Source organism: Pteropus medius, unplaced genomic scaffold, assembly GCF_902729225.1.
Source record: "Pteropus medius unplaced genomic scaffold, Ma_sr-lr_union100, whole genome shotgun sequence".
Taxonomy (NCBI): domain Eukaryota; kingdom Metazoa; phylum Chordata; class Mammalia; order Chiroptera; family Pteropodidae; genus Pteropus; species Pteropus medius.
The window spans coordinates 14,754,417-14,779,796 of NW_024351730.1; the positions used below are offsets into that span (position 1 = coordinate 14,754,417).

At 34.1% G+C, this 25,380-nt stretch overlaps 1 protein-coding gene across 12 annotated transcripts in view; it reads left to right on the forward strand.

The window, feature by feature from the left end:
* Positions 1–25,380, forward strand: part of ADGRL3 (adhesion G protein-coupled receptor L3) — a 726,915-nt gene that overhangs the window by 296,051 nt on the left and 405,484 nt on the right. Inside the window, exon 1 of one of the 12 annotated variants that reach the window (XM_039845314.1) lies at positions 19,482–19,626. The exons of the other annotated variants lie outside the window; for them this stretch is intronic. The gene's annotated coding sequence lies outside the window, so the exon portion shown is untranslated. Of the gene's footprint in view, positions 1–19,481; positions 19,627–25,380 lie in introns of those variants that run through there. 12 annotated transcript variants of the gene reach the window in all.

The following is a 25,380-nucleotide window of genomic DNA, read 5'->3' on the forward strand; positions in this document are numbered from 1 at the left end:
TCCAGGTGTTCATGAGCCAGTTCTGTAGGGATTTTGAGAATAATGGGAATTAAAGTAAATTCGATCTTTAACAACAGATCTGGATATCACCTGCAGAGAGAAAATCACATAAAGGTGTGAATTGTCCTAGAAGGATTTATGTAGATGTAGAAAGGAAGTGAAGAAAATCTGAACATCATTTCTGACTGTTTTAGTTGGTCACTTGTTCCCTAGATATTTCAAGACTGACAACTAAAAATCTCACCATATAGTGACTGGTTTGTCCCCCCCCCCAAAAAAAAAAAATCTTCCCAGAACATATGGTTATATGAATTGTTTCATTTTAATGCAGCATTGCTTTTGACATTTTTTTTTTTTCATGGCTAGAAAATTTCATGGCTCAGTGTTTGGGTTGGTGAACATTAGACTGTGGGGAGATAGATTTTGCCTTTTAGAATTTTACGCTAATAATGTTATCCAGTTTGAAGAGGGTAAAGTTGATACATTTATTCATTATTCAAGTCTCCCTGTATCCTGCCTAGGCGATCTGATACTACTGAAAAAATGGTAATACCACCCTGCTGTGGTACCACTATATTTTTGAAAATATCAAGAGATTTGATAGGTGATTAAATAGCTTGGGCTTGGTAGAAACTTCCTTATTTTTGTAGGCATATAGAGAAATAAGAGTAATGAAAATTTATTCATCTTTATATTATTGGCAGTTTCTAGGAATTAGTATAAGTGCAGATAGCTGTACTTGGTGCTTAAATGTATTAGGGAACCTATCATTCTATGACAGTTATGCATATATGTACTTTTTCTTCTATTATAAAATTCTTAAAGAACTATATTTTATTACACATTTGTCAGGGTTCTTAATATTATCTGTGGTTCATTGTATTTTTCAATACGTTTCCTTAATGATATATTAATTACAATGCAAATAGCAGAGTATTTCTGATCTGTAGACCACCACCTTTGAAAGCTGGTAAAATATTAGCATGCTTGTATGGCACATCACTGACAAGCCTACTAAGGAAATCAAGAAAATAAAATGAGTGTGCATATTTGTATACATGCTCTTTCACAGACCTGAATCTCAGTGAAATAATCAGATGCTTCGCTCCCACCTTTACCTTACATGAGACAAATTTGCTTCTAGTCTAACTTGCATTATACTAAGAATGCAGTTTCAGTTGTTTGCTTCTGGGCTTTGTGGAAGCTGCTTATTAATTCTCTTGGGCTTTTGGAGAGGAGGAAAGGTAAGTATCTTGCATCATTCTGTGGCAGCCTCAGGGATTCATTCACGAACCTTAGTGACTTGCTGTTGGAAAGACATCCTAATTAAAGCATTTCATTTCCTTCATTCATCAGGCATTTACTATGAACCTACTGTGTGTAAATAAATGACCACATTTAGATAAATAATAGAAATTTGAAGATTTCATTCCTACTTGGGAAGAAATTATAACCCAAAAGATAGGATATAAAACGAAGTTGAGAGGAGAGCAACCCTAATTTAGATTATCATTGAGGGATTTGGGATGGTTGTTGGAATAGAATTCCCATGTGTGTTGTGCTCTCTGATGTTCTAAGAGTATGCCTTGTTTTTCCTCATGTCTGTATTACTTTGGTCTTAGTAATTTTTGAGAAAAGCAGACAGTCCTTTTTGTCCTCCAGTATAATTTTTGTTAGCCTGTGGAGATGTTATTTTCACCTCCCATAATGCAACTTTAAATATGTAATATAGTATCTGTATTTCAAATGAAGTTGATATGTTTTCATTTTCTACCACTTGCATATAAAATAAGGAAAGGCTCATTTTGGCTCTCTGAGTATATTACTTATTTGATTTCATTCAGTCTCTTTTATAATATTGAGTAGTTAACAAGCTAAAACAAAATATTTGGCAAAGTTGATGATCCTTTCTCTTAGGAGCGCTATGGGAATTGGAAGGTGTACCTCAATTTACATGAAGGTCACTGGTTTATACTGAGTGTGTGAGGAAGCCAGGCAGTCTGATATGCATGGCTGCATCTAGACAGGAAAAGCCTTGCATTTATAGCTACAGCAACTCTTGTTTTATCTTTGAAATTAGAATAAAAGCTTGTATGACTTGGAGTGGGAAAAAAAGTTTATCAGCAAGATCATTAATAACTTAGGACTCAGCTTTTCAAGTTACAATTAGCTGCTCAACAGCTGTGACCTTCAAGAGCTACTCAATATTGTTATTCCTGATTGTTTACTCCCACTCTAGAGCTCTTTTCAGAAATAGTTTCGCTGACATCATTGACCCCAGGGGTCAGTGTGAGAAATGAGTCTTCAAGCACTCATTTGTAAGTCTTGTTTCTGCAGGATACTGTGTGTGTGTGTGTGTGTGTGTGTGTGTGTGTGTGTGTAATTTAGCATCCGGTTAATGCCTCATTGTAAATCCAGCTGTTTGGTCATATCCCAATTAGGATGATGGCTATTGGATGAGGGGGCACTCCTGGGAGTAGCAAGAAGATTTAGTGGCCTCAAAAACAGTAAACCTGATGGTAACACGGGCTCCATTTTATTTAGATGTAAAAAAAGAAAAAAGCTCATGCTTGCCAAACTCTGTCATGCACTGTGTAGCATCTCAATGAATCAGCAGGGATTTTAAACATGCTGTGTGTTTGGCATACACTGCAACCCAAGAGAAACTTGGAATTAGAGAAACTGTAGTGAAGTATGAAATGAAAGCTCAGCTGGAGAGGGAGGACTGGATTATTATGTTCAGCTTCTTTGCCTCAGTTCCTTTAGATATTAAGAACATGGGACCCTTAGGAAAAGGGGATTGGCCTTACCAAGGTATAGGGCATACTCTCTATATTCTGAAAGGAGACCTAATTAGGGAAAAGCTATCTGTCATAAAACAAAGAATAAGGCCATCAACAAGAAGGTTGATAGAATTCGTTACTGATAGAGACTTTTCTGACCAATTAAGACTCAGAATTAAATATTGTACTCTTTGGGAAGTCTTATCAGTAATATGCATATAGGATGAAGCTTTTTATCATGCAGCTTCGGTGGTTTCAAACTAAGATTTCAAACATGTGAAATCATCATGATATGCAAATGGGATCTTTAGATATAGAACGAGGTGGTCTGGCTTCTAGTTCTGACTCCATTCCTTTCAAACCTTACGTTCCAAGATAGGTCCTCTGGCCTATGTGCTTTTGAGTTCTTATCTGTGAAAAGATAGAATTGTGTTAGACTTGGATATTTCAAACTTTTAGGAGCCTACAATTCTTGGAATTGTGTTCTCTCTTAGACCATTTGTATTTCTTTATCAGTTTCATTTTAACTATCTTCTTTAGTTTCACTATTACTAGCCTCAGTGACTAAAGGAATCATTGGATGAATTCTAAATAAGTTCTAGAGTCTCTTCCTTTGTTCTTCAGCCTTAGCCTCACTATTATTGTGTGCCATGTCTAATACCAATGGTTAGGTTATTTATTTTCTATTTTTTGAAATGTCCATATTCATGAATTTTCTAATATTATGATTTCCAAAGCATAGCTCTGCATTCAAATCTCCAGTAAATTTCCCCTAAAAATTACTTTATAGTGATGAAATTGTAACTATCGTTGATACTTTTAGAAAAAAGTACAGATGAGTAATGACAGCAGGAGTAGTAAAAGCTTACTTAGTAAAAATATATTATTTTTAAGCACTTCACATATATTAACATTTAATTTTCATAACCAACTTATGACGTAGGCACAATTGTTATTCCTTTTACAAAGAAAGAAACTGAGGTACAACAAAATTAAATGACTTGTCCAAAGTCATGGCAGAAGTAGGATTTAAATCCATGGAATATGCAACAAAATCTGAAATCTTTACCACTATACCATATTTTAAAACACTAATATTGAGTGAAATTCCATGGACTTTCTTCAAGGAATCTAAGATTCACATATGTTTTAGACATTTGAATTATTAAACACATTCCTAAAACTGGATTACATATAGCAAAATCTTGAAGGAGAAGATTTGAGAATATAGCACAATTGTCAAGTTTAATTTATTTTACTTGAATATTAACTTGAAGTTAATGCCTAGGTTGATTTTTATAAGTAATTTTTTTAAAGATTAAATCTGTGCATATTAGAAATCTATCACTGATTACTACAACTGATTCATGATAGAAAAAGGCGTACTTGGATATAGAAAAGAAAGTAAAATATACAACATTAATATCACTAGACTTTTATCAAATGTTAAATTTGGCATAGGAAATATTCCCAAAAAAGGAAAGAAAAAAAAAACAAGAAAAAACAAAAAAAAACCACAATTAGCCACACACCTTTATTCACAGAGTAATTAGAATCAGCTAAACTGATCTGGGGGCGGTAATGACCCAGAAGCTTGGTAAGCAGAAACCATGAGTATATTGTTATCAGAGGCAGAGTAATAGGGGCAGTCCAAAGTTCAGAGAAACTGCCAGCAGCCTGGAGAGTCATAGGAAATGAAAGGTCCAGGGCAAGATGGGCAGGAGTTCATGGCCCCAGCAGCAAAAAAAAAAAGGTCCTGAAGCAGTGTGACTGCTCAATCTTGACAGTCTTTATTTACTTCACCCCTGGTGAGAGTTCATCCTGAGAGAACCTGGCCAGCAGGTGAGAATAACTGAAAATAGCTGGCGGTTAGTGAGGGCAGGGGTAGAGCAAATGCTAAATGCTATTTTTCTGGTAGAGTTTTTTTTTTTCTCCTGACAGCTGGACAAGGCACATGTAGTTTACTTCTTTAGCCAGACATTATGATCGTCCTTTTTATAATCCCGTGCCTACAGGTTGCCATTCATATATCTTTCAGGGCTGATGTGTCTAAAGAAAAATAATAAAGGATTGGAAATTAACTATTGATATTCTTCAGTAAGGTTGATTCGTCCCCATCTCATTGCTAAACTCCAATCATCTTGACAGGAATGCTATCATTGGAAAGTAGAAGAGTGCTCCCAAGAAAACCAGGAGGAATAAATGTGAGCTCTATTCAGCTGTATTACTTGAAGAGCAGTTCCTCTGTGCATTTCCAGAGGGCGCTCTCTGCCAATAAAGAACTAGAATAGTTGATTCTCTGAAGTTTCCTTGAACCTCTAAATTGGCCTTCCTTTTCATCAAAGTAAACAATCTATAAAGAAAGGTAACCAACCAGGCAAATGGATATATTGAGGCATACACACACACACACACACACACACACACACACACACACACACACACACAGTAGTATTTAAGTAGCAGAGCTGGGTGAGTTTCTGAAACCCCTTCAAATCATTTGTCTGTTCATGCCTGTGACCGCATTTGGTGATAATGTTTTGTGAGGTTTTGGCAAATTCATCCAAGCTTTGAAAAAAACCCTATTACCAGAAGTAGTGTTTGTTTCTAATAATTTTTGATTTAAGTAAATTATATAGATTTTTATGTAAGTAAAGATGACTATATGAAAGTAAAAATGTAATTTGAATCTGAATATTCTCATAAAAGGTTTAAGCTAAAAGGAGCATTTGAGATCACACCTGCCATCTAGTTATTTACAGATGAGGAAACTGTGGCCCAGAAGTTTCAAGAGACTTCCCCATGGTTAATGCTCTGACCCTAGTTATGGATCCCAGTTCCATTTCCAATCAAGTTTTACAGTTTCTTTACTATGAACACATACACATTTTGAAGTAAAATATTTTACATTTTCTTTCTTGTTCAAATAAAAACAAATTTGAAGAATCTTACTATGTTTAAAGATTTACATTATTTCTGGAAATTAAAAAAAGTAATTCATGTTTATAATAGAATATAGGAAAAACAGGAACATTTTAAAGAAAAAAAATTATACGCCAACCTGCAAAAGACAACCACTATGACGACTTTCATGTATTTATCTTTTTATCTATGTATCCATTTCTTCTTGTGCAGTGTGATTTTACTATAATTTTTCCTTTTCTTTTTTTTCAACTAAAATTTCAAAAACGTCACACTCTTTGAAAATGATTTACAGCAGTTGCATTTGTATGATATTCCATTTAGAAAGAATCATTTGCTTTCACATGTTCTCTATTTTGTGACATTTTATTTTTACTGTTTTAGAAGTTTTATTCATGATACAAATATGTATTATAAAAATGACATTGTGCTCCCTCACCATTTCCTCACCTCATGTTCTCTCCTCAATTCACTTTAATCCTACATTTTTGCTACCACTACACTAAGACTGCTTTTATTAAGTTTTCCAAGTATTTTCATTTGCCACATCTAGTGTTTGTTTCTTCTATCATTATCTTAATTGACTTCTCAGCATCATTTGACATAGCTGACAACAGCCCAAGTCCATACACCCCTTTTTCCTATTCTATTTTAGGACCTCAGACACACAGAATTAAGTCAATTTCTTTTCTCATATCATCATTCTTCTCAACTTGTTCAATCTTTATTTTACTTTTATCTCTCCCTATGGTAGGCAGAATAATGGCCCCACAAAGATGTCCACATTCTAATCCCTGGAACCTGTGAATATGGTACTTTACATGGCAAAGGGGACTTCACAGTTGTGATTAAGTTAAAGACTTTGCTGTAGAAAGAGTATCCTGTATTATCCAGATGTGTCCAATGCAATCACAAAGATCGGTAAAAGTGGAAGTAGGAGGAAAAGGGGTGAGTCAGAGAGAGACAGAAGAAACGCACGAAGAGATGCAACAACTTGTTGGCTTTGAAGATGGAGGAAGGGGGCCTCTACAAGCTAGAATTCTCCCATAGAAAGAAACACACCCCTACTGACTCCTTGATTTTAGCACAGTGAGAACCATATGAGATTTCTGAGTTATAGAACTATAAGATAAAATTTGTACTGTAAGCCTTAGTTTATGGTAATTTGTTACTGCAGTGAAAAAAAGTAATATCCTTCTTTCTCAAGCTCATTCTCCTTCCCCACTCTAGTGTATTAAAGGTATACTTTTCCAGTCATAATTTCAAAGTTTACTTAAATATACTCGTATCCTTAAAAAAAAAAAAAACAAAACAAAAACAAAAAAAACAGAAAATGTTTTGTGTTTTTCCATATATATATAAATGCATAGAAGGTATTGTTCTATTCATCTAGTTTATTATTTTTTTCACTCGATGATATTACTGAACTCTATTTATGTTCTTATAATATTTGTTCAGTGTTTCTAACTATAGTCATTACCTGCATAATGACATTTTTGTCAATAACAGACCACATATAGCAGTGTTATACTATATAGCCTAGATATGTACTAGCTGTGTGTAGTACACATTTAGGTTTGTATAAGTACACTCTATGATGTTTGCACAATCACAAAATAACCTAATAGCACATTTCTCAGAATGTATCCCCAGTAGTAAGTGGCACATGACTGTATATCCTATTCTGTTATTTGAGTGTTCCATGGCTGCATTGTATTTCATCATATGCATATACTAAATTGTCTCCATCTAGTCTTCTAGTGATTCTGTCTGCCTATCTTAGTCCATATGTGTATTTCACTTCTTATTTATCCAGTAATGAATACTTAAGATGCTTCTAACTCTTCATGATCAAAGACAATGTGACGGACTTTGTCCTAGATGTCCCTTTATGGAATCAGTATGAGAGTTTCCTTGGGAATATATTCCAAAGTAGAGTATACACATAGGTAACTTCAATAAACACTGACAGATGGCTGCAACAGTTTTCACTTGATCAAACAGGTCAGGAGAACTTCTCTTTCTTCTTAGCTTCACTGAAACTTGATGGTAGAAGCCAGCTTTTTTATTTTGTCTGCCTGAGAGATATTAAATGGTATCTCATTGTTTTAATTTGCGTTTCTCTGACTATTGTGAGACTGACCATCTTCCTTCAATACTAATTAGTCATTTGGATAGTTCCTTCTGTAAACTGATTCTCATAGTCATTAACAATTTTTCTTTTAAGTTGCCTCCCTACCACAGGTTTTAAGAACTCTTGATATTAAGCTTTTGCCATTTACAATTGTATAAATGTTTTCTTCTCTGTCACTGTCTAGATAACTTTGGGCAGAACTCTTCCATTGAGATGTACTCAGAACATTTCTTTTTTTTTTTTTCCTTTTGTAATTTGCAGGTGTCAGAAACCATTTCTTACCCAATCACAAATATTTTACCTTTTACATTTAGACTCACACTTAGAATTCAAGTAAATTAACCTGAAGTTTTTACATGTTATAAATTAGAAAAACAACATTATTTAGTGGTACTGAGTCATTTTTTTAAAATATACAATACCAAATAATGCAACCTCTCTCCAGTGCTTTGTGATGTTACTTCTGTACGACAAGTGTACTCATAGCCTCTTTATTCTCTTTCACTGGTTCATTAGCCTATATCTAATCCAGTATGCCACAATGAATTTACACTATTGTTTAATATCTGCAGGAACGAGTTCCTTTTTTAATTCTTTTTCAAAATTGGCTTTAAAAATTTTAAAACAGATTGTCAAATTTCTACCAAAATTTATGATTGCATTTTGATTGAAAATTTATTGTACTTAGATTGATTTGTATGAAATTGAAAAGGGAATCATACTAATATCCATTTAGAAATCTAGAAATCATCTTGAATTTTAATTTTTTCTTTACCTCTTCCTCCCACACTGTCTTTAATGTTTGTGGGGCCTAGAATAGAAGTATAAATGGAAGCTGCATTTTATGCATCCTAGTTAAAAGTTATAAATCAGGCTATCCCCAATACTCTTCCCACATTATCCTGAAATCTAGAGGCTAAAAGATTCCCCTCCTGTAAGGCCAACACTAATGAACAGAAGCCAGCACTGTTTTGCTTGGTGTGAAAAGGTAAGAAGCTGGGTTCAGCTCAGGATTGACCCAGAGGTGGGACTGACATGATCAAACTCTCTTGGGAGAAAAGAGTGAACAATGCTTTTCTTCCATATCTTATTTTTCCAACTCAGGATTTCTAGGGAGCTCTAGGTTCTTTCAAGCAGAGAAGGAGAGAGCTCTATCAGCCTAGATGTTGACTCCAGGTAAATTGAGAAAGATAACTCTAAAGACAATGGAAGCCATCTTTTCTCTGATTTTTAGTATTGTATAGTTCATGAATTTTTCATCCAGCTCTCACCTTCTACTCCCCGTTCCCACCCCACTAGCTAGTTGTCAGACTTGCTTTCTTTGCTCTATAGAGCCAGTTTAGCTCCTGTGTCTCTCTCTGTAATTATCTTTGATTATTAGGCTTTTAAAAAAACTTTCATCTGACCTAAAAAATAATATAAAGGAGTTTCTATATGAAATATGGGTCTTCTTAGTCTTTTCTAAGGGCTGTACTTTCTCTACCTCAGTCTATCAATAAGTTTCACCAGTCTACCTCGTAAACATCATTTTAATAAGTATATTCTTTTCTAAGTCCTCATTATCTTTCACCTAAACTTTTATAGTAGCTTCTATCTGGTCTCCCTGCCTCTATTCTTGCCTTCTTAAAATCAATTCTTCTGAGCACTAAGAAAAAAACATTTTAAAACAAATTAAGTCATCTCTCCTGTTTTCAATCCTCCAAAGTTTGCTTTATTTTTAAAATTCATACAGCATACTCATCTTTGCAAAATATATTTTTTGATTAGAATAGTTTAACTCTGGTATTTGATTGAGACTGAGGAGATAAGTAGATTCATGGAACTAGATTTTCTCTTTTATGGTTTCTAAGATGAGAAGACTATTTGCATGGTGCTAAAAAAGACAATATCGTTAATAAAGACAGTGTCGACAATGTATTAAAATAATTTACTTCTCTTAGAGAAAAAAATTTAGAATTCACATACTTTGTCAGAAAGAGGCATGCTTACTTGCATAGGAATTCAAGTATGGATGCATGTATGTGTCTATATTTTAATTGGATATGACAATAAAATATTGGAATACAGATTACTTCCATGTCCTATAATCTTTGTTGATTCATTTTATGGAGCACCAGACAAGATTGTTTAGATACTTTGCTGTGGTGAACAGTGAATCAGCAATTCTGGCAATAGTCAAGGAACAACAAAGAAAGGAATATAAATATGATTCCATGAGAATTCTTGCTTCTGAGGCTAATTGATTTTGAGAGGTTGGTTAAGGCGTAGTATTAAAGCCATGATATATTTATTAATTTATGGGTCATTAATCTAGGGAGCCGGCCAACTAAATAGTTACTTTGTTAAATAATGACACTATAAATCTAGGTAATTCCTAGATATCTCACTGTTTATGTTATAAATTGAGCTAGTCATAGGACCTTTCAGTTCTCTACTGTCAATTTGCATGTGTGTGTATGATTAGACACTTGTAAATTTTTATGGTGATGAAATTAATCACATTGTAGCTATATTGTCTTTTTTATATCAACTCAACTGTTAGAGTAGATTGCAGCTAAATGTTTGATGCAAGGATCACTATGCATATTCTTTTTGGATTAAACTAAAGATTCTAAGGATATTTCTCTAGCACCAGGACTCGAGATAAGTGTAAGTGGTTTCAATTATACAGTAATTCCTCAGACTCCTAAACTTAATTATTTTATTTTATTTTTATTTATTTTATATAAATTATTTTTATTTTTTTTATGTAAGGCAACACTTGGTTGACTTCACAGTTTGCAAGGATCTTGTCAGCTTGCAATCCCTTATTTTTTACTTTTTACGCCTACAGCACCTGGTCTTCCTAGGTAGTCTCTCATCCAATAAAATTAATTATTTTAAAACCTGCTTCTCAAATATTAGCAAATGCATAGTAATTTTTGTGTAAATAGAAAACCAGTTATGCCCACAATGAAAAAAAAAGACATATCTCTAAAGTCATAATTAATCAGAATTCTTCATTTTAGCTGTAGTTGAAAATATTTATCTAAAAAATCATGGCATGGGATATTTTAATGCTAACATGTGTTTAGGTCATTTGCCTCTTCCTTATTTTGCTTTCATCATATATCAAAACTATGAATTATAATTCTGGAGGAGACTGAAGGAACTATGATAACCAGAAACACTGAAGTTAACACTGAGGATAACTAAGGAATTCTACAAGACCTTATTCATATGAGTTACTATCAACATTTATACAAACTATAATTGTATTTATATAAAACACATTATATAAAGAGTTGGATATGATACCTTTTGCTCAGATAAACAAGATATTTTCTTACCCTTGGTTTGGTAATTTCATAATTCTAGGGTAATATGATAAAGTATATAATACATGAAATATACTATACATCCATCTTGAACAAATATACTCATACCTGGTTTACTGCCAAGGATCGCAGAGAGGAGGAGTGATGAATAAGTGAAACCTTAGTACATGTTTTTATAAAACTTATGTTGCCTGTCACAGAAAGAAAATAGTTTTTAGTATTCTGAAAATTCTGAATTTAGAGATATTAAATGGAACTATATATATTATAGATATACTTATATATATATATATATATATATATATATATATATATATATATATAATGAGTATGCAACTTTAAAATTAATTTGATTACATAAATACAGTTGTAGGACAAATAATTTTTCCTCTGTTCTTCTGAATGCCAGGCTGAGATCCTCTGTAATAAAAACAAACAAACAAACAAAAAAAAAACAAAAAAAAAACATTGACAAGAGAAAAACAAACACAAGTTTATTATCATGTATAATTCATGTACACATGAGAGATGCTCAGGGAAAATGAGTAAATTTTAGAGGTGACATGAGCCACCACCCTAAATATCATCCTCAGCTAAAGACAGAAGATAGGTGAGTGTGTGTGTGGTGGTGTTGGCAGGAGTGGGGGTCAATTATGAGAGGTTCCTAGGAAAAGCAAGATAAACAGGGTAATGTTTATACAGGTTTATTTATTTTTAAAAATTGTTTTCAATTACAGTTGACATTCAATATTATATTAGTTTCAGGTGTATGGCATAGTGGTTAGACGTTTAGATAATTTACGAATTGATCTATCTGGTAGGTCTAGTACTCATCTGGCACCATGTATAGTTATTACAATATTATTGTCTATATTCCCTATGCTGTAATTTACATCCCCGTGACTATTTTATAACTACTAATTTGTGCTTCTTAATCTCTTTATCTTTTTTACTTAGTTCCCCAACCCCCTCTAATCTAGCAACCATGAGTTTGTTCTCTGTATCTACGAGTTTGTCTCTGTTTTGTTTGTTCCTTTATTTTGTTTTATAGATTCACATAGAAGTAAAATCATATGATATTTGTCTTTCTCTGTCCTACTTATTGCACTTAGCAAAATATTCTTTTGGTCCATCTATATAGTTGCAAGTGGTAAGATTTCATTCTTTTTTTATAGCTAGTATTCCATTGTATACATATACCACCTCTTTATCCAATCATCTATCAGTGAACACTTAGATTGCTTCCATATCTTGGCTAAACAATGCTGCAGTGAACATAGGGATACATATATCTTTTTTAATTAGTATTTATGTAGATTTAATTTGGTATCCCTCCATTAATAAAATTCTGTTATCTAGTCATCAGTCTCTTCCTTGTACAGAGAGGAAGACTCCATTTACAAACGGAGATTCTTTTTATAAATGTAAATGTGTCTTACAAAAGAGTAACTTCTCTGTTTTTAGAACTTATTCCCATTTACTGCTTCTCAAAATAATCAGTTCAAAATAATCCTTATACCAAAGAAGCACATTTTGGGGTGGCATATTCTGCTACCTTTCACAACTTCACTCAAATGTAGAAGTTGCCAGCCCACTAAGTGAAACCACCACTTCCTGTTAGATGGGTTATTTTTATTTAACAACATAAATTTTGGGATACAGGGGCATAAAATTTTCTTTTTCACTTCTAGGTTTTTTGGTTGGTCAAATAATTAAATTGACAAAAGATCGATTAACTGGAGAAAAACAAATTTGATTTGTACATACGGGAGCCCCATAAAAATATGAGACTCAATAGCAGTCAAGCAGTTGAGGCTTATATATTACTCTAAGCAAAAGAAAAGAATGGGGATTATGACTTCAATGGGGAAGAGGTGATTCACAGGAAGATGAGAAGAGCAGATGTCTAGTAATCAGATCCTTGCCCTACCATACAAATAAATCTTTCAGATAAAAAAAGGAGAGGCGGGGAGTATATCTGATAATAGCTCTTTTTCTGTTACAGGCCCCCTATCTAAAGTATTTAGGGAATTAAGGGGGAGATAAAAAGGTTTTCCTGAGTCTGCTGGGTCTTAATGGTCTTCAGCTAAGAATAATCCACATGACAAAAGTGGTACATTTGAGGGTGGAATAATCCGCTCTCTTCTAGGGGCAAATTAAGTTGTAAGACATGTATTGATTATAAATATGGAATAAGTGATCGTTTAGGGAATGCACTCAATAAATTTAGGAGCAGCAGCTTAGTGACAATAAAAGGCTCATATACATCATATACAACCGAATTTAATCTATTTGACCAAATTTATTGAGCACCTACTATAATATCAAGTACTGTTTCATCATAATCTATCTCATAGTTTATTACCAATCTTTATTTTCAAATCTTTAGGTACTGGCTACAGACATTCAATTCAGAATTTTTAATTTAAAAGTATTCTATATATTTTTTTTTTTAAATGGAAAATCCTCAGAGGATTACCAAATCGCATCACAGAGTAGTACTCCTAAACTGAATCATACTTTTCTTTTTATCTTCTGAAGTCCTAATGTCACTAGTCTTTGTTATACAAAGGCCAAAATTATATTACTAGATTTTTATATGCTAAAAATATTAAAAAAAACTACTTCTTTATCTTCTTTTCTTGATTCCTTGTTTGTCCTTTGCATTTTGTCCTACATTCAAGCACTTACCTATTTTCATAAATATTTATGAAGAGCCTAAGATGTGCCAACCACCATGCTAAGTTCTGGAAAACAGAGATATATACCATTAATCTTTGCCTAGTAGGAGGAAGCAACACATAGTAACAGGTAATTTCATTGAATATAATAGGCCTTTGGTTTATTGCCCCTGTGCCATTTAAATTATAAGCTGCCTTCAATCATTTAGAATAGATATAAGACATAGGGGTGTATTTCACATTTGGATATGTTACTAAGCTCCCTGGTTGGATTTCTTTTAATCGAATCTTATATGAATGGGCTGTGACAAAGGTGTAATAGCTGTTATTTTTGTATTTACACTCTCCTTTAGTTTGGAATTACAAACCCAATGAAAACATTTCTATGAACATAACCATCTATGTATCTAAAACATATAACCCCAATCAAAAATAATAATAAAAATAAAAATAAGTTTCGATGCAGTAGACAAAAAAGAAAAATAGATTTTTAGGCAGAGGAGAAAGGGAATGTTTTTTTTTAGCCAAATAGAATAGCACAACTATTAATTATTTTCCTACAGGAATACAGTTCTTCTCAGAATGCTCAATAAAGAAAGCTAAACAGTATAAATGATTTAGCATTAGAACAGACTCAACTTTTCCAATTGAATACACAACTGATTGGTTGTATTTTTTTGAATCATTATTTAACTTTATTTGTTTCTCTTATGGACACATTGATTGCTGGCAAACCTCACGGTGTAATAAGAGGAATGATTGATTATTAAATATTAAGAACAAATATAGGCATAAAAGGATATTACAAAAATTCTAAGTCATTGGATATTTTTCTTTCAAGTGCTTATTTACTATGTTGCTCTAAACATCTCACCCAGTGGAAGTATTTGTTTCATCAATCACTAAGAAAAAGGATGTTTTGTAGACTTAGGTGGAAATTTTCTTAACTTCTCAATTAACTCTTACAACTTATATCTTTAGGTTTTCAGATTCTCCAACACAAAGCTGAGTTAACAGCTCATTTTTAAATTAGCTTATGAAAATGATATTTGAGCTGAAACAATTAGAATTTACATATTAATGTTATTTTGGATTTTCTTTAAAATAGGTCTAGGGCAATGCCTCTGTTACCTAAGTAGGGGTCCTTACACCTCACAGAATAGAAATCAAAAATGTGAGTGAAACAGTTTTGCAGAGAGAAAGGTTTATTAAAGCAAAAACTTGATGCATCAAGGGCGCACACTCTGGAAAAGAACGGACGTGCCTCCCCGAGATTTGCAGTGTTTATACAACTCTCGAGATTAGGAGCTACTTCTTTGTCTTCCCCTCCCCAAAGTTATGTCGACTCGGGTCCTTTCCTGGGCCTGTACAGTTTACCTAAATGCTACTTGGGCGTTGCAGGATTCAATAGCATCTTAAATCTCCACCTAGAGGTGCATTTTTCAATGTAATAATGAAGAGCTTTCCCTGGGCATGCTTATCTCTCCTGCAATTATGGTCCTTTTTGCTCATTGTTTCTTATTGTCCCAGGTATGTGACGCAAGGTTGTTTTCCCTAGTTGCAGGTTCCAGTTACATGAGTACTGACCATATCTCTACGTAATGGAGGACCAAGAATATTTTTGAGTGAAAGCTGTTAAAATGGAGAAAAAAAAAGTCCATTTTGTCGATCTTTATTTTAGGAATTCAATGAATTCTCATTAATTTATAAGATTATTAAGAAATACATTTAATCTTCCCCAATTTGGAATGATAGCACTTTAATGAAACGCTCACATACTAGCTACAGACTTTCACTGTAAATTAGACATGGACCTTTTTTTACATTTTAAATGTTTAATACTATTTACTTATAAAACATTTTTTCTAGTTTTAAGTGTTTAATTCTCTGATTTGTATTTATATTTTCTACCACCTATTTCATAATCACTGTGTGTGTGTGTGTGAGAGAGAGAGAGAAGAGAGAGAGAGGAGAGAGAGACAGCCAGGCAGGCAGGGCGGGGAGGAGATTTATACTGTCTTTAAAAAATACTGAGTAACACAGATTTTTAAACTTATGGCATTCCTGTTTAATTTTAGTTGCCAAGGTAAGTTAAATTGCATGTTACTGTAGGGGAGCAAAAACTTTCCTTTGGTCTCTTAGATTCAGGGGTTGGAGCCTCTGAATTAAATTGCCAAAAGACAAATTAGTAGGAAAAATTTTTGTTTTGTATGCACATAGCAGGCATTATAAAAAAGAAGTGAAAACCTACAGAAGAGTTTGACCTTGGAGCTTATATACAATTTTTACAGTTTGAAAAAAATGTAGAGAAGAGACTAGGTAAAGGAAAAGGGTGTTGGCTTCTGTGGGAAAGGTACTTTGGGAAGATGACTAGGAGATGTATGTATGGTAATAAGTGTCTATTCATATGTAAACTGTCATCTCAGGTGATTAGTTGTGGATGGCTTAACAAATGAAAATTTCCTTTAAAGATGTCAATTTATATCCTGCTTTTAGGTAGAAAGTGAGAGAATTCCTCCCATGTTTGCTATTCCTTAATTGCCTTCTGCTCAAAATAATCCTCATGCCAATGTAGCATATTTTGGGTTGACATATTCTCATCTCCCTCATTTGCTTTAGAATTTCATTAACTGTCCATTAAGAGAATTTTCTCCAATTTTTTAGCATGTTTTAACAGTATATACCTTAGCTCTTTATTTACCGCCTAAAAGTTAGCAGAGATATCTCTCTTAGTGAATGCAAATGACACATGAAGCTATTCAAAAAATAAAGCCATTGTTATATACATTCTACCTTTTTTTTTTCAGTAAATATTGAGTACCACTCTATTTCTTGAGCTGTTCTAGATGCTTGGAACACAGCAGCAGGATAGGAATAAGCAACAGAAAATATTCTGCCCTCGTGAGACAGTAGTTTAGAGGGAGTAGATAGAGGAAAAAGAATGAAAATATATTTTAAAAATATGGTCTGTCATATATTCAAAAGTGCCGTGGAGTTAATAAGTCAGAGAAGGGGAAGAGAGATTGTTGGTATATCGGGATGCAACCGTTTGGGAGTGATTTGAACTCTGGGGGTAGGTAATGACACAGAAAAGAATTACAGGTCAGTGAGATTTGAAAAAAGTAAGTTTTATTAAACTTACATTTTAGAAGGAGATGGGCTATGCTAAGGAAGGCTATAGTTCTGTGGAATTTGGGAGGTGAAAAGATAAAAGAGGACGCTCCAAGAGAGGAGTGGATTCTCAGCAAAGAGTGCTGTAATAGTGCAGAAGTAGAAAAGGTCTGTATTATATTAGGGCCATGATGAGTGGTTACAAAGGCGGTTCTAAATGATTGGCACATGAGATCATTTTGACTGACATTTGGCTGTTATATAACTCCCTGCTTAACTGTGCATGCGGTTACCCAGAATTCAGTCTGTTATAATTAGACTCATAAACTTATCGGCATAAACATGGTATTATAATGATGATATAATGAGGCTGAGGTTGTGGACAGGTTAGGGTAGTACCTTCAGCACCAGCATCTGAGACCAGATTAAACCAGCTATAGGTTTATGGTCCTCCAGTCCTTTATCTCTCAGGATGCAGGAGGGATTTTTTAACTACCAATGTGGTCTTTGGGGGATCTCTGGGCTGTCTCTGGGCCAGGCCCCCATTCCTTTCTTCCCCTGTCACTCATGCCTGACTACCTAACAGGGAGGTTATAAATATATAAAATATAGGTAAGATTTCAGTGAAAAAGTGATTTCTGATCAATGACTTATCTTAGGAAAGGGCATTCCATGTAGAAGACACAAGTATTTTAAAAAAGGATATGAAAAAGAAGTGCATTTGAGGAGTAGCAAGGAGATTGGTGTGACTAAAGCAAAATGAACAAGGAGATGGGTATTGGGGAGGGTGAGAGTTATGGAAGCAGGAGTTATTGTCCAGTGGGGGATTAGTTTGGACAGAGTAAGGACTTTGGATCTGGGAAAATGAGAGAGCTTTGAGCAGAGCAGTGGTAACATTTGACTTCTCTATCTTCTAGGATCACTCTGCCTGCTGTATAGAGAATAGATTGCAGTAGAGAAGGGCCTCCCTTATTTTGAAACAAAAGGTTTTTCTATACCCCCAACTTATAGATGCCTGTAGGGCCAGTGTTACTGAACCTCAATGTGAGTTCATCCACCTTCTCTCACCAGTTGAAAGAAGCATGAGCAGGAGTTTGCAGTGGAGAAAGGAATTAGTTTATTATACTATTGGTCAGTATGGAGAATGGACAGGCTTGTGCACTGAAAGAGAGGACTCCCAGGTGGTTTATAGGTTACAGATTATATAGGGCAAAATTACAAGACACCGTGGGTTAGAAATTCAGGTTTATGTTAGGAACTGGTTGGTTGAAGATGAACTAAAGGTAATAGGCCATTTCTTCAGGTCTTGCTTCAGCATCCCTCTACCTGGTTTAATTGAAAAGTATCCAGCGGGTCATTTCACTTTAGGACTTAGGAGCTGAAACATATCTTAGTTCATGATAGTTATCTTTAGTCTGCTAGAGGCTCAACCTTGTGACCATTAGTCAGAACTGGACTATTGTCTTCTGCTGCCTCTGGAGTTAATGATTATCAAGGGGAAAGTGTAGGTCTATGAGGTGTGTAGAGGGAGAGGATGGGGGAAATAATCTCTAAAGCTATAGTCACAAACCAAATCAAAATTATGAGGACCCTCAGTTTCACCAGTAGATGATATAAAAGAATTAAGCTAAATGATGAAAGCAGCCGGGTGTTAAGATGATAAAAGGCAAAGTACTTAGCTTCAGTGATGAGGATTCCAGGGAGTGATGGAGGTTGCAGCAATTCGGATGGAGGGTTCCCATTATGCAGGGCAGTCTGCTCAACTCCAGTTCTTACAGTGTGGTACTATGAGCCCAAATGTGTCTATTGTTTCAATTTTTTTAAGAGAATTCAAAAATATGAATTGTTATGTTAAATCTCTTTAAGTTTTAGAAGTACAGTCATGCACCACATAATGGCATTTCAGTTAAGGATGAACTGCATAAATGACATTGGTCTCATACATTATAATGGAGCTGAAAAATTCTTATTGCCTGTTGATGCTGTATCTGTCATAACATAGGACAATGCATTACACAAATACTTGCCATTGTGTTACAACTGCCTACAGTATTTGGTACTGTAATGTCAGCATATAAATGTCTAAACCTGTAGAGAATTTTTATAAGAGTTTATTTGAGCCAAGCTGAGGACATCCAGGAAGCAAGATCTCAAATGCTTGGAGAATGATAGTTTTGCAATTCTTTTTATACATTTGGAATTAAACAGGGAGATGAAGTTTGGTGGGAAATGTAAGTAAGATTACAACAAGGTGTGAGAAAGCAAGGTGGGAAATCTATGATTGGATTATAGTATAGTTAATAAGATTATTTGCTCCCTTGAGGGTAGTTATGCCTCCCATGGTCTGAAAATGGGGATTATTTCTGGCATTTCAAAGGCCTGTTAACCTGGGTGCACAAGAACAATGGACAGAGTTTACTTAAGGCAAAGATAATCTTTTTATAGTCCTGTGGTGTGACAGATCACCCTGCAAGGTTACTTTTGGTCACTGAACTTGTACATAGCTCCTCTTTTTTAAACATTAATATGTTGTTCAGATTCCTAGCCTGTAGGGGAACAGAATTTTTCACTCCAAAATAGATCTCTTTGGCATAAGGGTAATTTTCGGCTGGTTAATTTTTAGAAACATCAGACGTGGAAGAAGCTCTGAAAACCAAGTAGAAGTTACCCTTTGTAATGTAAGTTGACATTTGTAAGGGAAATCTCCATTTATAAGGGTATCTCCCTTGCTGTACCTGTACAAGAGAGGGTATGCTATGTCTAGGAACTCATCAATGCAGTGTATAAGGACTTAAACGTGCATAACCATCTTACCCTTGTTTTACTAAGCTTTAGCTGTGGTGCTTCCATAACTGACTCTCTACTCTCAACATATTTTGTCTTCATCTGAAGATGGTATTTAAGGTGGCGATTTCAGTTATTTTGGTTGGTTATGCAGTTTTCCTGGGTCTCCTCCTTTTATACAGAGGATATACTTGTTATTAAACCTTTGTTTTTCTTCTGTTATTCTGTTTTTAATTATAGAATGTCTCAACCAAGAACCCAGAAAAGTAGAGAGAATTCTTACCCTCCCCTACAGAGCAACAGGATATATCATATAGCTTATGTGTGTAGTAGTGTGTTTAGGTTTTTCTAAATGTAGTCTGTGATGTTCGCACAATGAAGAAATTGCCTAAAGATGCATTTCCTAGAACATATTCTTATTGTTAAGAGGCACATAACTGTATAGACATTGACTCATATTTAAAATACTCCACAGACCAATACTATTCTCTGGGATGATTAAAGCATTTCTAAGGGTAGGATTTACTAGAAAGCCTATAGTTTACATTCTTTAATCTATAGGAAAATAAAACAAATATGTTCAACGCTGATAAATAAGAAGTGAGATAAAGATAAAGGGAGAGAAGTCATGTTACTGAACCAAAGTTCATGTACCTGACGCTTCAGAAAGCCAAAACTCAAAACATCAGTTTCGAGTTGGGAGTAAGGAAAGGTTTATTGACAGAGAAGGTGCCATCTGAGAAGATGGGAGACCTAATGGTGCCTCAAATCTATCTTGCTCGCTGGACTAGGTTAAGGGTTTTTAAGGGGTTAGGGGGAACAGGAATGCAGAAGAGCCTGTAGGGAAAATTTTAATTGGAAGATATTGGAACTTGGCCATTTATAGTAAAAGAGCATCAACACCGGATCTTCCTGGAAAATAGAACTTTGGCTTCTGAAAGGGTTCCAGTGTTCGAGTTCCAGTTATGTCGTGGTCCTTTGGTTTTAGTGGTGGTACTGGGGGCTTTGTTTCGGGATGAAGCTGGAGGACAAATTTCTGTTTGTGCATGCTTTGGCTGCGTGACTTGGTTTTGGTCTGCTGTCTCTGAAAAGCAATTCAGTATCTTGTTAAACAGGATATGACTGTTTTGAGCTACTTCTACAGTTACAATTAGTGCCTAAATTCAGATCTTTTCAGATAAAATTCCTATCAAAATTTTCTTCTTAAAAATATTTAGTCATAACCCAATAGAGAGCATGACCTAAATTAAAGCATTTTTGCCTAATGATTTTTAATTTGCTATCATCTTAAAATGCTGCTCAACACAGACACACACTAGAATGCTCCATCCTTAATAAGCAGGAGCACTCATACACATCTTTAAAATAAATTCCATTATGGACCCTAAATAAATGTGTGGCACCAGGAATTACTAAATTCTGTAGACTCACTATGAGGTTTTAGTAAAAATAAAGCAGTGAATGTCAATAAGACATTGTACCCTTTACAGAATTGAACATTTTAATGATGGCATCGCCTGTTCCAGTGGATAGAGCTGCCTTTCAGTGGCATTTTCAAGTCATTACTAATGTAAAATTATCTAACAGGCTGACTGACTATTTTGTACTCTGTAGTGCTAAAGTGCTTTTGGTCCCCAGAGTTGCAATTAATAAGAGCACTCAAAAACAAACCTTAGGAATCTCTGACAGGGTGTGGTCTATATAGTATGAAAGCATGTACTTTGGCTCCTTTGCCTTAAATCATTGGTCAGATTTTCAGAGTATATCTCGTGTGCGTGTGTGTGTGTTTGTGTGTGTGTGTGTTTTATAAGAAATATTAAAAAACTGTGATTGATTCCAGCATTTTTCTTGGAAAAAGACTATCAAGTTGCCGAAATAAGACTATTTACAAAACAATTGATGTAATATGGCTCTTTACCTTAAAACCCTGTGTTTTTTTTAAATTCCCCTAAATTAAAAAAAAAACAACCACCTATGATATAATAGTGGCTTATGAAGAATTCCCAGTTTAAAAGAAGAAGAAGGGGAGGAAGTGTCCCAAGTATTTGAATGTCAGAATATATATCGTTAAATTTTTTAGTAGTCCTGTTAAATCCAAAAAATTTGAGTTAATAATAATAATAATGATTTACATTTATTCCTGTCCCATCCCTGGCATGTCCATCCTGAAATTTCTGACTTCCACAAAATCTGATGATAATCCCTAATTAGTGAATTGGTGATCTACTAATCATGATAGGAGTATAATATGTATGTTATTTTACAGGCAATGTGGTGACAATTTTCTTGTGCGTTTTATAATGTGGATGGTGGTAGTCATTGACTTGCCTTACTTTTCTTGTCTTGCACTGAGGAATGAGCTGTGTATGTTAATTCATTTTAGAGGCCCTGATAAAATTGGGAATAAATAAGAAATAAAATAATCTTTTATTGAAATTTGCCTTATATTTATTTGGCCTCTTCTTAATCCTCTAATCCATATTGACCTTGCCTTTTGGTTCCATTGTCTTTTACTTGTTCTGAGGAGGAGATAAAAATGGAAAAATCAATCTGAAACAATCTAATCAACCAACAGCAACTTGCCTTAGAATTTTAGTGCGGAGACATTAAAATTAAATGTGTCACATATATACATGTCTGGAGGATTCCAAAATGACATTCATTCAATTGTTGACATTTGTTGACAATTGTTCCATTCATTCATTCCAGGCTCATTGTGCTAGACTGTTGTGTTGTGTGTGTGTGTTTTGTTTTGAGGAGGATGCCTCTATTTTGTAGCTTGGCACTTTTGGCAGAAATGGATACCCTTTCCTAGGTCATGAAGAACACATTTGATATATCCAAATCTCTTAAAAAATGTCCAAATGTTGTTTGTTGAACAGTGAGTGAATGGCTTGAACTTTCAGAGTCTTCTTTTTCCACTGGTAAATGCAAATGACAATACTCCTTGGGTTATCATAAGAATTAAAGGAGAATACTATGTGTAAATAGTAATTTAGTTGATAATTAAATAATAATAATGGTTAGCACAGGTACTGATACAGAATAAATATACTTAGGGATTATCATTATCATCACATATTATGCTATGCAAAGAATAGACGAGACAGGTTACATAATACCTTCAGTGCTAAGTTTGGCACAGAGAGATAGCTCCTTAAATATCTCCATCATCATCTCCACCACCACTATCCCTAACCACTGGAAACTTCTCACTACATAAAGTTCCAAATTTTATTCTTTGAATAATAAACAAAATAATCTATTTATAGAGAAATAAGTCAGAGGGTATGAACTGTTTTTCAGTTTCCTTTATTTTTGTGTGATGACTTGAACATCTTCTGTCAGTTGGTCTCCCTTTGCCAATATAAGCTGCTTTTGTTTATGGCCTGGCTGATACTTAAGTAAAAATTAGAAAATTAAAAAGTTTAAAAATAAATGCTTGGATTGCACCCACCATGGCATTTAGCATGATTAGGCTGAGTTTGGCTCTTTCTTGTACTAGTGTACACTAATAGTCATTGCGTCTGACACATTGGCAGCAAGTTTTTCCAGCCCAAATGTTCATGCTTTGTAATATTTTGTACTTATGCGTGGACATATTTGTTATGTGTTACTTTTTTTCTGGCAGTATCATAAGGGGATGGAAGTATGACTGAAAATTTAGGAAACAAGAAAAGCATGAGTAAAATATTTGTGTCTTTCTTTCTTATTTGCTTATGTCCACATTAGTGTGTATAGTTTATTGACCTAAACATAAAATATAAAATATTTATGCATAATCATAATTATATGTTTATGGTCTAGTGTTATATATGTTTTATAGAGCAAAATTAGCTTTGAAAGAATAGAATATGATATCCAGTGTACTCGCTTCCAGAACAGGCCATAATCATTTGCGCCTATTCCCTCTACATGTAGTTCTCTTCTTTGTCTTTACTCTGATTCACATGACAACTTCCTAATGATTTCTGGAGATTCAGCTTCAAGGTTCTTCCCTTTATGGTCTCATGGCCTCAGCTACACAAGTCTATTATGGCACTTAGCCTATTATATTGTTATTGATCATTTGCCTGGAAACAAAATTAAAAGTACAAACTAGGGAGGACTGTTGGATGTGTCTTTTTGTTGTTTTAAATCTCTGGTGCCTAGCATGGCAACTAGCTTGTCATACGCTATAAATAATCAATTTTTATGAGACAATGCATGTTGACTAGAATGTAATATCCCTTTCTTCCATTTCAAAATAGAAAGTGTAAAAAGTAATGGTAATCAGATGATGTTTGACCTTTAAGTGACCAGGAAAATCTAAATTTCCAAAGGTCAATTTATTATATTGTGAAATTGTTGTGTGATGATTGGGTTTACCTTTTGGGAAATAGTGGGATAATCTGAGCACCTAAAGTAACTATGGTGGATACCTCCCTTTAGAGGTCACTAAGTGTGTGGGGACAGAAAACCCAGTTCTATCAAACCAGCCCAATATTCCAAATCCCACTGAATTTACTTAAATTTTTACATTACTTTCAAAAAATAGAGGATAATATACTCCATCTGATTGATTCAACATCACCTCTCACATTGCTTAGGGTGTACTTTGTACATTGATCTCCCTTACTGTGGCAATAAGACAATGGGAAAGACATAAGCCTATTTGTTTTCCAGTCATAAGTTAGTTATCATTGTCACTAAAATACAGATCCTCTGATTTATTTAAGGTCATAGCAGTTTTCTTTCAAGTGAAATGTCATGGTAAGTTTGGTTGTGAATAACTTGAAAAAGGTATATAGATTGTGGAGAAAGATATAATATGTAGATAAATAAATTTGGTATTTTTTATTTTAAGTTTCTCTTGGGGTTTTTAAGGGGTATGAGTGTGCTTTATTAATAATGTTGATCAGTACTTACGCTGCAAGATCTTTTTTTTTTTTTTTTTTTTTTGCCATCCACGTAAAATTAATTCTGCCATTCAAGATTCTTTTCTATCAGGATGCATTGCTCCATGCTGAATACCTTATTCAATAGTAGATAAAAGAGGAAGTGATTCTGCTTATCTACCATTATTTAATAATGCCATTTAAAAATGATTCTGAACAGATATGCCTTTTACTCTTAATTCTCTGGTTTAGGAAAATTGAGAAAATAATGCATGCCCTGGAAGATGATTGACCTTTAATTTATTGAGGTGTAATTATTTCAACCTGTACCTCATTTATGATCTCATTTAGCTATAAGTACATTAGAAGGTTTCCTGACACAACTTTTCTCCAGGAAGAAAAATAAGTAATTTCCTGTGTTTTTCAAAACAGATGATTCAGAGATCTGAAGAGGAAGGAGAGAGAAAAGTCTCTTCAGGATATTTGACCTATTTTAGAATGAATTTTTGAATACCTGAAGTTTCCAAAGCTTTATACTAAATAAATATTGTTCAAATCCTTATAGAGGAAGCAGATATGCTCTGCATGTTTTTCTCCATTATGAAACACACTAGCAATTGTTCCATTTCAACTTCATAGAAATTTAGAAATTGTAACCTATAATTTTTTTTAAATCTACTATATAAATATAAATTATAATTTCATTCTCAGTGAAGATGTTAGAAATTGTTTGTGGCTAGAGGATCCCATTTAGTCACACACACACACACA